The following is a 12,743-nucleotide window of genomic DNA, read 5'->3' on the forward strand; positions in this document are numbered from 1 at the left end:
GCAAGTTTACAGAGCAAAATAGTTTGATTTAGGACAACAGTACCGTTCAGTATAACGCTCATACTTCCCCTGTTCTGAGTGTTTTGCATACTTTCACTTACTCTCTTCCTGGACTTCTAGCACATGTCTGCATCTTCCAGTGACTATGATGATCCAACCTCTTTTCCACTTTTGGTAGGAAATTCCTATTAGCTGATAACTAGTGTCCTTGGAATTAATTAGAATTTTTGTCCTTTAAATACAGACTTGCATTTGTAATACTTGGCTTTGAGTCAGGCATCATTGTGTGTTTTCAAACTTCTCAGAAGGGACTACCTAAAAATTGTGTCATGAAGTAAGGCAGAATACAATCGATACACTGAGCAAAACAGCTCAGTAACCTCCAGTTGTCCTCACTTCTCACAAATCCATCAAGTCTAGATATTTCCTACTTCTGCTTCTTCTCAACTGGCATTTTCTGACCCACTAGAACTTATTCTAGTTTTGCAAAAGCTTATCAACTGGTCTAATATAAAATAAATTTATAGAATGCATTTTTTCTCCCTTTCTTACTTTCCCTCCTTTGGCTGGTCAAAACAGTAAAGATTCTGACATATGTTTTCAGTTGTAATTTATTTTGCTTAACTGTTGTTAAAAACAAATAGATCCGGTGAGTAAAAAAGCTTTTTGATGATTGACACTGTCTCCCACAACATCCTCATGACGAAGCTGAGGAAGGGTGAAATAGATGAGAGGATGGTGAGATGGGTTGAGACTGGCCAAGATATGATCAGTGGCACAGAATCAGCTGGAGGTCTGTGTTTAGAACTGTTCCTCAGGGGTCAGTGCTGGGTCCAGTTTTGTTCAACATCTTCACCAATGACCTTGATGAGAGGATAGTGTCCACTCTTAGCAAGTTTGCTGATGATACAAAACTGAGAGGAATGACTGACACACCAGAAGGCTGCGCTGCCATTCAGTGAGTCTTGGAGAGGCAGAAGTGTTGGGCAGAGAGGAACCAGATGAGGTTCAACAAAAGCAAGTGTAGAGTCTGGCACATAGGGAGGAATAACTGTATGCACCAGTACAGGTTGGGGCATGACCTGCTGGAGAGGACCTAGGAATCCTGGAGTCCTGGTGGACAGAAGGTTGGCCATGACCCAGCAGTGTGCACTTGCGGCCAAGAAGGCCAGTGACATCTTGGGATCCATTAAAACGAGCACGGCCAGCAGGTCAAGGGAGGTGATCCTTCCCCTCTACTCTGCCCTAGACAGACCTGGAGTAGAGGGCCTGGAGTCCAATTCTGGGCTCCCCAGTACAAAAAAAGACAGGGATCTCCTGGCAAGAGTCTAGCAGGGAGCCACTAAGATGATGAAGGACCTGGAGTACCTCTTTTATGAAGGAAGGCTAGGTGACCTGGGTCTGTTCAGCCTTGAGGAAAGAAGACAGGGAGGATCTGATCAGTGTCTATAAATACATAAGGTGTGGGAGCCAAAGGGATGAGGCCACACACCCATTTAGTGGTGTGTGGTGATAGGGAAAGATGAAATGGCCACAGACTGAAGAATAGGGTGTTCTGCACAAAAGTGCGTAAGAACTTCATGGTAAGGGTAACAGAGCACTGGAGCAGACTGCCCTGAGAAGTTGTGGAGTATCCTTCTCTGGAGATGTTCAAGACCCTCCTGGACACCCACCTGTGAAACCTGGTCTAAGGAGCCCACTTTGGCAGGGAGGTTGGACTAGATGACTGCTAGAGGTCTCTTCCAGCCCCTACAATTCTGTGATTCTGTGATTTTAAAAGAATGTGGACATGGCTTCTTCTTCTGTCTTGCTGGCACAGCTTATATGGCTGTGCGGAGAAAATGCTTTTCTTGAAGAGGAGGTTGGAACCTGGATGTCCCCTATGGTATAGAAGATTCCCTCTCTCAAATACAAAGTAAAATTTCAGGATCATTCATCAGAATGATTCATCATGATACTCCGCAAAATCTTAGAAGTATCTTAGATGAGTAGATGGCTTCTCTAATCCTTCACTACTGCAAGGAAAATTCCATTTAGCATCTCTTCTCTAATTTGAATCTATACACCTTTATCATTCCTGCCAAAGAAAGTACAAAATCTTTAAGAACAATTGAAAACATATTAGGCAAGAATTTCAGCTTATTCAATCCAAAGGATCGGTTTACAAGGGGAACACTACAATCTTTTCATTCACTTAATTAAATTCACTGTGGAACAAGACATATAAATCTCTCATATAGGAGAGACATATAAGTCTCTCTCTTCAGAATACAGTTATTCCACAGATTCAGAAGTCTTACACCTTTTCTATTTCCTTTGACTATTGCTCATTTCATAATGTAGCTGAAAAAGAGAAAACAACTTAACTGGAGTAAATAAATCTCTAAAATCCTTTTACATTTCTGTATTTATTGCATGGAAAATGTTGGGATACAAATAGTTTAGATTAATGTCTATTCCATAGCTTCTTTTGTCAAAATCTATGTTTATTATTCAAATTTATCTAAAGCATGTTTTCAAGAGATATCTTACATTAGAAAAAATTAAAAAGTTAAAAAAAAAATTAGCAAGAAATATAGGTGGGCAAAAATAAGCATTTGAGGTACAATCAAATAGTTGTTAGTGCCAAAGCAAACAAGCAAATTCAATATCAAAACTTTGTTTTTGTTCTAATAAATCATAACCTTGTTTTGAAAGTTAGTATAATCTTTGGGAAATTTTTGGAAGCTGATAGTAATAATATATCCTCTCTTTTCTGTAAGAAAAATATTTTCTTCTGATTCTGTGGATTTCTACAGTATTTTATTTAGTATGCTTTCATATGGTGGGAGGAGAAATAGAACGGGATGATATAAAATCTTCCACAGTTTCTGTTAGAAATGTTGTAAACTGCTTTGGGCCAGTTTGGCCCAGTCCTGTGACTAAATGGGGTGGGGGCACCCACAGAATCACACCCTGGTAGAAGGCGAAGGAAGAAAGGGGAAAAGACAGGGAGCTAGGCCTAAAAACCAAAACAGTGGCAACAAGCTAAGGGAGAAAACTAATTTACTAAATGAATGCAAGAGAACATAATATAATACAATATAATTGGAATTGAAGCTAGAAAATCAAATTGAATGAGAGAGGGAGACAAACTATTCAAAACCAAAGGCCTTGCTCTAATGCTAAAGGCAAGATGGCTAGGGAGCATACACCGCTGGGACAAGCAGTAAAATAAGGGGCAATCTCGTGACTTGCAAGCAGTTTTATCTTTCCCTATAAACAGAAAATGGAAATGGAACAGTAAAAGTCATGTAGTTCTTCTCTCCTGAGAACCAGGTACCTGGAAATATTGACAATCCATGGAACTGGAGCACCAAATCTTAAACTCCCACTGCACTACATGATGTTATGATGTGGAATACAGATAATAAAAATCATAAAGCCATGATATATGTATTATTTTAAATATCTTTTCTTTGTGGAATACAAGTATTCACCTGAAGTTTAACACACACCCTTATGAGCAGCTTTATGTAGACATAACCAGTATGTTCTTATTGTAACTTTAACATTTGTAATTTTCTCCCTTATCTTAGAATCACAAAATGATCAAAGAAGCGTTTAGGCAGAAGATTCAAGATCACCAAGTCCAACAATCAACCTGACTACCAAGTTCCATCACTAATCTTTTTCTCTAAGCACCACATCCACATGTATCTTAAATGTTTTACAGAATGGCAACTCCACCACGTCTTTGGGCAGCCAATTCCAATATTTTATCACCCTCTCCATTAAGAAAATATTCTTAATTTCTAATGTAAACCTTTACATTAGAAAGCCTTTACATTAGACAGGCTTAAGAGGTCTATGCCAACCTCTCAACTTGAAGTCCACAAGGCTACGTGCAAGATCCAGCAGCTGTGTTTGGCAGTCCCAAGCACAAATTCAGACTAGGTGGAAAATATCTTGAGTGCAGCCCTGATGAAAAGGATTTGGGAGTTTCAGTTGATGAAAGACACAACATGAACCAGTAATGTGTGCTTGTAGCTCAGAAGACCAACCATATCCTGGGTTGCATCAAGAGAAGTAAGTGACCAGCAGGTCAAGGGATGTGATTCTGCCTCTCTACTCTTCTCTTATGTGACTTCATCAGAAGTACTGTGTCCAGTTCTGGGCTCCCAAACACAAGAAGATTGTCTAGCTGTTGGAGTGGGTCCAGAACAGGGCTTTGAAGACTATCAGAGAAATGGAGCACCTCTGTTATAGGGAAACACTAAGAGAGTTGGGATTCCTCAGCCTGAAGAGGGAAGTCTCTGAGGAGACCTTACAGTGGCCTTCCAGTACCTGAAGGGGGCCTACAGAAAAGCTAGAGAGGAACTTTTTACAAGGACATGTAGCGACAGAGATGAGACATGGGAACGAGTTGCCCAGGTATGGATGCCCCTACTCTGGAGGCATTCAAGGCAAGGCTGGATGGGTCTTTGATCAACCCAGTCTGGTGAGAAGTGTCCCTGCCTATAGAAGGGGGATTGGAACTGGATGATAATAAATGCTCCTTCTGACTCAAACCATTCTATGATTCTATGATAGAATAATGTAAGAATGAAATAGACTTCTAGTTTCTAATTTCTAATGGTAAGTTGGAAAACTGGTAAGCTAATTCCTAATTAAAATGCCAAGTAAAAGTAATGGAATCGTAGAATCACCAAGTTGGAAAGGAGCTACTTGGAAAGATCATCTAGTCCAACCATCCTCGCATCACCATTACTACCACAAGCACTAAACCATATCTCGTAGCTTCTCATCCAGTCGCCTCTTGAACACTGCCAGGGACAGCAACTCCACCACCTTCCTGGGCAGCCATTCCAGTGCCTGACCACTCTCTGAGAGAACAAAATCTTTCCTTATGTCTATTCTAAATCTTCTCTGGCACAACTCGTGGCCATTTCCTCAGGTCCTATTTGTTACCTGGGAGAAGAGGCCAAAGCCCTCCTCATCACAGCCTCCCTTCAGGAAGTTGTAGAGTGCAATGAGGTCTTCCCTGAGCCTTCTCTTTTCCAGACTAACCAATCCCAGCTCCCTCAGCCACTTCTCATAAGGCTCGTGGCCTTCTACTTTTGGCATATCTAAAAAAAAAAAAAATCTTTCTTGTTATCTTTGAATTTTATCCTGCAAGGTTAAATGCCAAGAGGGCCTTAGGCTTCCTTGTTACATTCCTACAGGCCCTGACAACATTCGTATATTCTTCCCAGGTGGATAGGTCCTATTTCGATATTTAACGAACATTCTTCTTTCCTTTTTGTTTATCTGTGAGTTCCCTGCTCATCCACACAGGCCTCTTGTCACCTTTCCTCTCAGGGTTGCAGCAATACCAATAGTTCAGTGGTAAATGAATACAGGTGGAAAACCAAGGCTCTAAAGTGATTATTTGGTTAGCTCAGAAATAGCAGATGAATTATTGAGAAGAAAAGTTAGACAATGGAGCTTTCCCTCTTCCACAAAGTTATACTTACCCTTCACTACCTTCAACCCCATAGGCTACCTCTTTCCCTCAAAGCTGGAGTACAGTAAATTGTTCTAGGTCTTAAACCAACTTGTCATATTTGGCATTAATTTAATTAGCTTTGGCAAATGCTTTTTAGTGACTCATGGGAGAGTTCTTTTGGTCTCTTTACTAACAGATGTATCATTTCCTGGGCTAAAAGCAATGACAACAGTGTCACATGGCTATAAAGTAGGAATTTGTTACTCGTAGTCCAGTAAAAACAACTTCCCTGAAAATAATAATAATAATAATAAAGGACAAATAAAATAAATGTATTAGATAAGATGGAAAATACGTACTAGCAGAAATGTTTAGTCATAAAGGTTGGATCCTTTATCACCTACCTAAACTTTGCATGTTGAAGTAGAATTCTCTGTGACACAATATTAACTAAATTACCTCAGAAAGCAATGATTTTTTGATGTGAAAACAATCAAACAAAAGAAGCAAACCAAACCGAACCTCCAATCTACCTCTTTATGTTACCTATATATGATATTGTAAATTGCACACAAACAAGCTTTTATAACTTCTCTCAAATACAATTGCCTAGATGTTTCCTTGTTCATGTTACTACAGTTCTGCAGGTTAAGATGTGAGGAATTGTAAAGGTGAGTAGCAGTGAGTGAATAGTATTGCACTGTGAAGTAATACTGGCTGACCTGATGGATGGGGGTTAAATTTTACCCATTGCTTAAGGCTCACTAAAGCACTTTCGCAAACCACAGAAAGGTAGTGGTTGCATCCAGCATGTGCATTGCTGAAATAAACTGTACCTGCTCCTATAACTACTCTATGGTTATGGAGTTTGATTCCACAAGTCAGACCAAGATACTCTCCACAGTAATTTCTAAATCAAGATTTGTTCATTCACATGTCCTTACTCTGCTATTATGCTTTGTTTCTGTAGCAGAGAAGCCCCTAACAGATATAAAAATAAGTCTACTAACTAGGATATAGTACTTTCTTTTGTTGATCCTCAGTTCTCCCTGGCCGTCTGAAAGCAGAGGGGAGATGCATCTCTTGTTGCCAGTGAGAAAAGTACAGCAGTACCTGCATGCATCTTATTGTTCCAGGGCCCTGAAGCTCTCTCGGATCCTCAGAACAAAGCCATTTAAACTATTGGTGACTGCAGAATTTTCTGCCAAACTCCACTCACAGTTATTGGTTCAAGTACAGCCTGACAAACATAGGTAAACATTCTCTATTCATTTCAGGGCACTTTTGTAAACATTCTGAGATTTTTATCTTTCTAACTCAGAAAAGGAAAATTCTGTGAATGCTCAGGAGGAGACATTTCCAATGTGAGCATGTGTCTGGTCATTCTGAAGTATTTTTGAGATGTTTGTCCTCCTAAGGAGCATGGTCAAAACCATGTCGCTTGTGCCTAGCTGTACTACACAAATGGCCTTTCAAGATGTGTCACAAATATCTGGATGCCAATTGAAAGGAAGTGCTCTTGCTGTTGATAACTCGTGATTATATTTTTTAGATCTAGCTGAAACATTTTTTGGATAAGAAAAAATAATATAATGTTTTTCGAAAAATGTTTCAGCCAGTTTCTATTACTTCAATTCTCTAGTGTAACTAATCTATCACCTTTATCAGAACTGAATTCAACAAAACAAAATCAAAATGAAGGGAACGTACTCATCACTTGATTATAATTAAAGGTGGAGTTTTATACAAGCTGCCACAGGGAGATACAATTTACACTTTCTAAAATCAGCCAACCCTCCTGTGCCGGCGGGGCAATTCATCACTGTGGAGGGGCATGTGATGTTTGATGGGAGCACTCTGGCAGAGGACCCTGAGTAAACAACTTTGTGAACCATACTGGTCATGCCCCAGTATAGACAATGCTACCCACTCCCCTGCTCCTCTGTCAACAACTTGGATTACACAGACAAAATACTGACGTTATTTATACTGAACCAGACATTTTCAGCTGCAGCTTCCCTACACATCACAAGGTAGTAATAAGAAAATTCCTCAACATTAGATGCAAGTTTTCAAGCTACTAATAAAAGATTACATTATTCTATGTTTTTAGTCCTAATTATCTCCACGTAAGACGACAAAATAGGAAAGATTTTTAGAGTTTTTAAAAAGGTTTTAAAGAAAAAGTGGACATGACAGTTAGGTTGAAGTTAAACCTGAAGTTGAAATCATCTCAGATATACTTCCATGGTGTTTATTGCTGATTTCTTCAATCCATTTCCCTTTTGTAGCAAGAAAATCTAACCGATGTATAGGCTACCATCCTGTAACATTAATTTGGGCTTTAATTAATAAAAGTTCTGTATTTCTCACTCAGTTCTTGACTATTTTTATGGTTTATATGAAAAATCTTTATGTTCAGTTTTGATTAAATATTCCTAGTTAAATCAAACTCTGTAATGTGAAAAATCTTCTAAAAATAATTTCATGGACATCGCATGTTCACCATTTTAAACCATGTCTAAGAGTTTATTTCCTACAAAATTAATGCTAATTTTTTAAATTTTTATTTTATTTTTACTCTGGGCAATGTTTAGCACAGAGGGAGTTATTCTACTAATAAAGAAAGCCAGTTGTGATCATTACATTATCCATGATACATAAACTACTACCAGAAAGCATTAAAGATTTAATTTAAATTCCCTGTAATTTGAATTATTATTGACGGTACATTCTTCCCCATCAGCAGCTGGGGAAAATGTGCCCAGTCTTTTGGAAAAGCATGAAAACATTTTGTGTCAATGAAAATAAGTTGATTATTGATTTTTCTTGTATAAGCTGAAGGTGCGTAAGCAAGATTTCAATACTGTAATAACATCCAAAGCTGAAAAATTTCAGAAGACTTCAGAACAAAAACTTCAGTTGGTAATAAATAATTGCTTCCCATAAACTGAATAAAGTTATAATACTCTTTTCAGAGATATTCTTTGATCTCCTTTTTCTTTTTTTTTTCTTTTTTTCTTTTTTCTTTCTTTTTTTTTTTTTTTTTAAACAAGGCATTTGCTTGAAGTTTAGAATACTTAGTGTACCTGAAAAAGAGGACCTGAGTGTTTCATGCGAATTTATGGGCCCTTCGGTTCTTATCTAGTGTAATGACTTGAATCTTGAACAGTAATTCAGTCTGTTTATGTTATCTCCCAAGAATTTGTAGCTAGAAAGTTGAAAAGTTTATTTACAGATATTTATATATCTTATATATAAATATAATATAAATATTACAGATATTTATATATTATATAATATTTTAAAGTTGAAAGTTGAAAAAATTATTTACAGGATTTCTGGGAGTATCACATCGCTCATATTGTCTCCAGTGGATTTGTACGAATATTTGTTTCACTACTGTCTTCTAACCACTGTGTAGATAAATAAGATGCAGAGTTTTATCTTCCCTTTGTTAAAAGTCTAGGCTCCACATTTTACACTTACAGGGTCAGCTTTTAAAATCACATCCTTTGTGAATGCATATCAAACTCTGTAATGTGAAAGGAAAGCAATGACATTCACAATTGAATGTCATTGCTTTCCTTTCTTCTTTCAGAATCACCTAGTAATCCAAAATTGATAGTAATTATGGAAAAACAGTGTATGAATTGGTTGAAGAAATAATATAATTTATATGCTTACTAATGTTTAAATAGTATTAGATCATATATAAAGCACTTAATATCCTTCACTTTTTACCAAATATTAGTACTTGTATTTCTTATTTTTATATTTTTCCTTGGGAATACTGTTTCCATTGTACATGTTTCTGTTAAGGTATTGAACCTTACTCATGATATCCAACTACCATCCAACATGCACCTTATTTTTAGATTTCAGTACTCACACATTTACATTTTTTAGATATGCTTTTGACTTTGTTTTCTACCTCAAAATTAAATTTGACTTGCCTGCCTTTTTTTTAATATGCAGACTGATTCCAACTGTAGTCCTCTCCTGTAACAGAGCAACATCTTTCCTGAAACCTTGGTTCTAGGTGGAGAGGTAAGTGTTGTTTGGTTGGTTTCTTTTTCTGTTGTTTTTTTTGTTGTTGTTGTTTTGTTTTTTGTTTTTTTTTTTTTGTTTTGTTTTGTTTTTGTTTTTTGTTTTTTTTGTTGTTGGTTTTTTTGTTTTGTTTTGATTTTTTTGCAAGGCAGAGAGAGAGGGTGTTGTCCGGTTGGCTATTTTTTAAACAATATATCCTTCCTGAAGCATTGAACTGTTGCTAACAATTAAGATCAGTTGTCCAAATTCCTCACATCAGGGAAATTATACCACTGTTAATGAAGCCTTCAAATTGCCTTTCAGGTTTTGCAAAGGCATTATTTCAAAAGACAGAAAAAAAAAGTAGCAAGGGCAATTCAGTGCTGTAGCAATACCCAGCAATGTAACTGAAAATTGAATTCACATCATTAGTTGAACTCAACATTGGAGTTTCCCACTCTAAGTAGTGGGAGATCTGAAAGGAAGATGAGGACTGTGTTGACCCTCTTAGGCATCAAGAATAATTCTGAGACACTAGGCTTAAGATTCAAAATTTAAAAATTAAACTTGAAAGCACAGGACAAATCACCATTCTCCTTCAATGTAAACAACATACATGCCTTTGTAGATAAACTTAACAATGGTGAATTTTATTTCTGCCAAGCTTTGAAAAATAATTTTTATTTTCCATTTCATGGTTCTGATCAGGTGGGAAGATATTAATGTGAATAGTCACAGTAGACTATTCTGCCTATGTTGTTGGATAATCAAATTAAGTCTACAGTTTGTAAAGAATGTCAATTTGGAAATGTGTACTTTAGGATATGGATATAGATAGATATCTGGTATACAGCACAGACAAATTCTTCATTGCATATTTCTGTATCCAGGAATTTATATGTCTTCTGTGTTTATCAGTAGAAAGTAAAAATAACTCATCTTGATTATCCTTTTCACTATATGTCACTCATGTATGCAGATATGAACAGAACTCTAAAATGATACTGAAGAAGAGTGCAAAATTTGTGTCTGTTCTATGTTGGCACAGCGAGTAATTTTTTCCCCCTATTTGCTAAAATGTTGTTATATATATATATATATATCTGGACTCTAGAGCAGATCTCTTAAAGAGCCATATAAAATTATATGCTTTATTGGATATACTGAAATCAAAACAAACACAAAAAACCAAACCCTTTCTTCACTTTTGGGCCCAGACTTTCATCAGACCCTTTACTCTGGCTAGACTCTAAGAACAATTTTGTTCTGCCCAGATTCAGGCAAGCCTAGGTTGTTTTTTTGGCAGTTAAATAAGCAATCATCTCCTATCAAGGTCTACATTTTCACATGGAACAATCTTTGTCTGTCCCTACACTCAGCCAGTGCTCTTATTGTGGTAACAGATTTAAAAACAAAACAAAATTTAAAAAAATCAATAATCTTCTTAAAAGATTTTTAAGAAACATACAAACAAACAAAACTGCACTGTTAACAAAACAGCACAGTTAGGCTTCTCCTTTAGAATTTTCATTGTGGTCTCAGTGGTTTCTCGTGAGCTAATTAGGATCTACCTGGGTTCACTATTTATCTTTTATGTTGGAGTTGTCCGTATCTTGAAATGGCTGAATCAAGAAAAATAAAAATGAATTGCCTTGTTTTAAAAAAGTATTTCTACCAAAAGCATAATGAAGATCACATCATTATGGGTGGGTCACATCACAAATTTTGATGCAAATAATTTCAAGAACTGTCTAAAATTGTATCGATAATACTTTTAGCACATATATAAACATAGCTGGGGAAAGTGCTAGGAAAGATGTGAGAACAAGCAGTCCAAATACCTTATTGTACCAAGGAAATTACAAATACAGACATGTGGCAGTAATCTAAACCAGCTTTCATCCTGGTGTTAGCTGAAGTACAAACCATAACAGCCCTAGCAGGTAAGAGCGCAGAATCACAGAGGTAGGTACACAAAGGGGAGAATCTGATGAGACTTTCTGATTCTGAGATAATTACTTGCTTTTCCAATCATCATAAGTTAGAAATAACATGAATTAGAAATTAGAATAATAAAGATGATTTTGGAAGCTCTAACTAAAACTCTGGCAGCATAGAACGCAATGCATCAGTTCTCCTTCATAGTAAAACTGGGATTTGTTGACAACAGTGTGTTGATTTATCCTAACCAACCAAGTTTTAGCATCAAGGTTTATAATGTAAATCAATGCCTCAGGATATCAATACCTTCTATAGCTAACTTACTATAGAAGTCGAAAACAAAAATCTGCAATTTTTTTTTGGAATTTTTTTTTTTTTTTGCTTGCTTTGCTATAAACATACGGGCTGTGCCAGCTCCAGTGCAGATCTTGGGATTATGTCACTGTTTATTCTCACATGTAATTGAATATCCCAAATGCTTGTTTCTATTGGTGGACTATTAAGCAATGACAGGTACAGAAGTGGAAAGTATTGCAATAGCAGGAACATGTTCTGAAAAATAATTAACATTACTATTAAAAGTTTTTGCCAAGCTATCCTAATTCCACATATCTTCCAAATAAGAAAACACTGCCAGAGCTTTAAGTAACAGCCTTTCAGTGTTGGTTGGCTGCTTCCTATATGTGATGTAATTGTGAATCATGATCTATCAGAAAGTTACTTAGTCTTACTAACAGAACAGCCCTTCTGAAAGTATTTTGCTAATCTTTTTGGGGGGAAAAAAAAATTAAGCTGAATTTTATCACTGAATGAAGTTTGAGGCATCCTTAGCTAAATAACAACTCTGTTTATCAAGAGATCAAAGTATGTCATTAGCAGAGTTTGGAGTGTAAACTTTTATCTTCACTCATACTTATAACATCCTGCAGATTCATGGCAAATATTGTGACTCAGCAGACATTCTGACCCAACTCCAGTCCAGAGTATCTAATTGTCTGATACTTACTGAGTACTCCATTAAATTCCATTAGCTGTATGCAGTGTGGTCTTCCTGACCTGCACACTTGTTTACAGCAAGAAAGTTCTAACCACAGTTGAGGAAAGGTATACATATGAAGCTTTTCCTTTCTCTGAGTTGATACTCATGAAGTGTACTTGATGCGTTTCTCAGAAGTTTAGGTTTTCTTCTGGTCTATGGTTTCAGCATACATCCTGTAAGTTGTTACATCAATATAATCCTTTTGAAAAAAATAATATTTTCCTCAGTTCTGCATCCCTCCTGGAAACAGATGCTAACTTCACTGCT

Source organism: Lagopus muta, chromosome Z, assembly GCF_023343835.1.
Source record: "Lagopus muta isolate bLagMut1 chromosome Z, bLagMut1 primary, whole genome shotgun sequence".
Lineage (NCBI taxonomy): Eukaryota > Metazoa > Chordata > Aves > Galliformes > Phasianidae > Lagopus > Lagopus muta.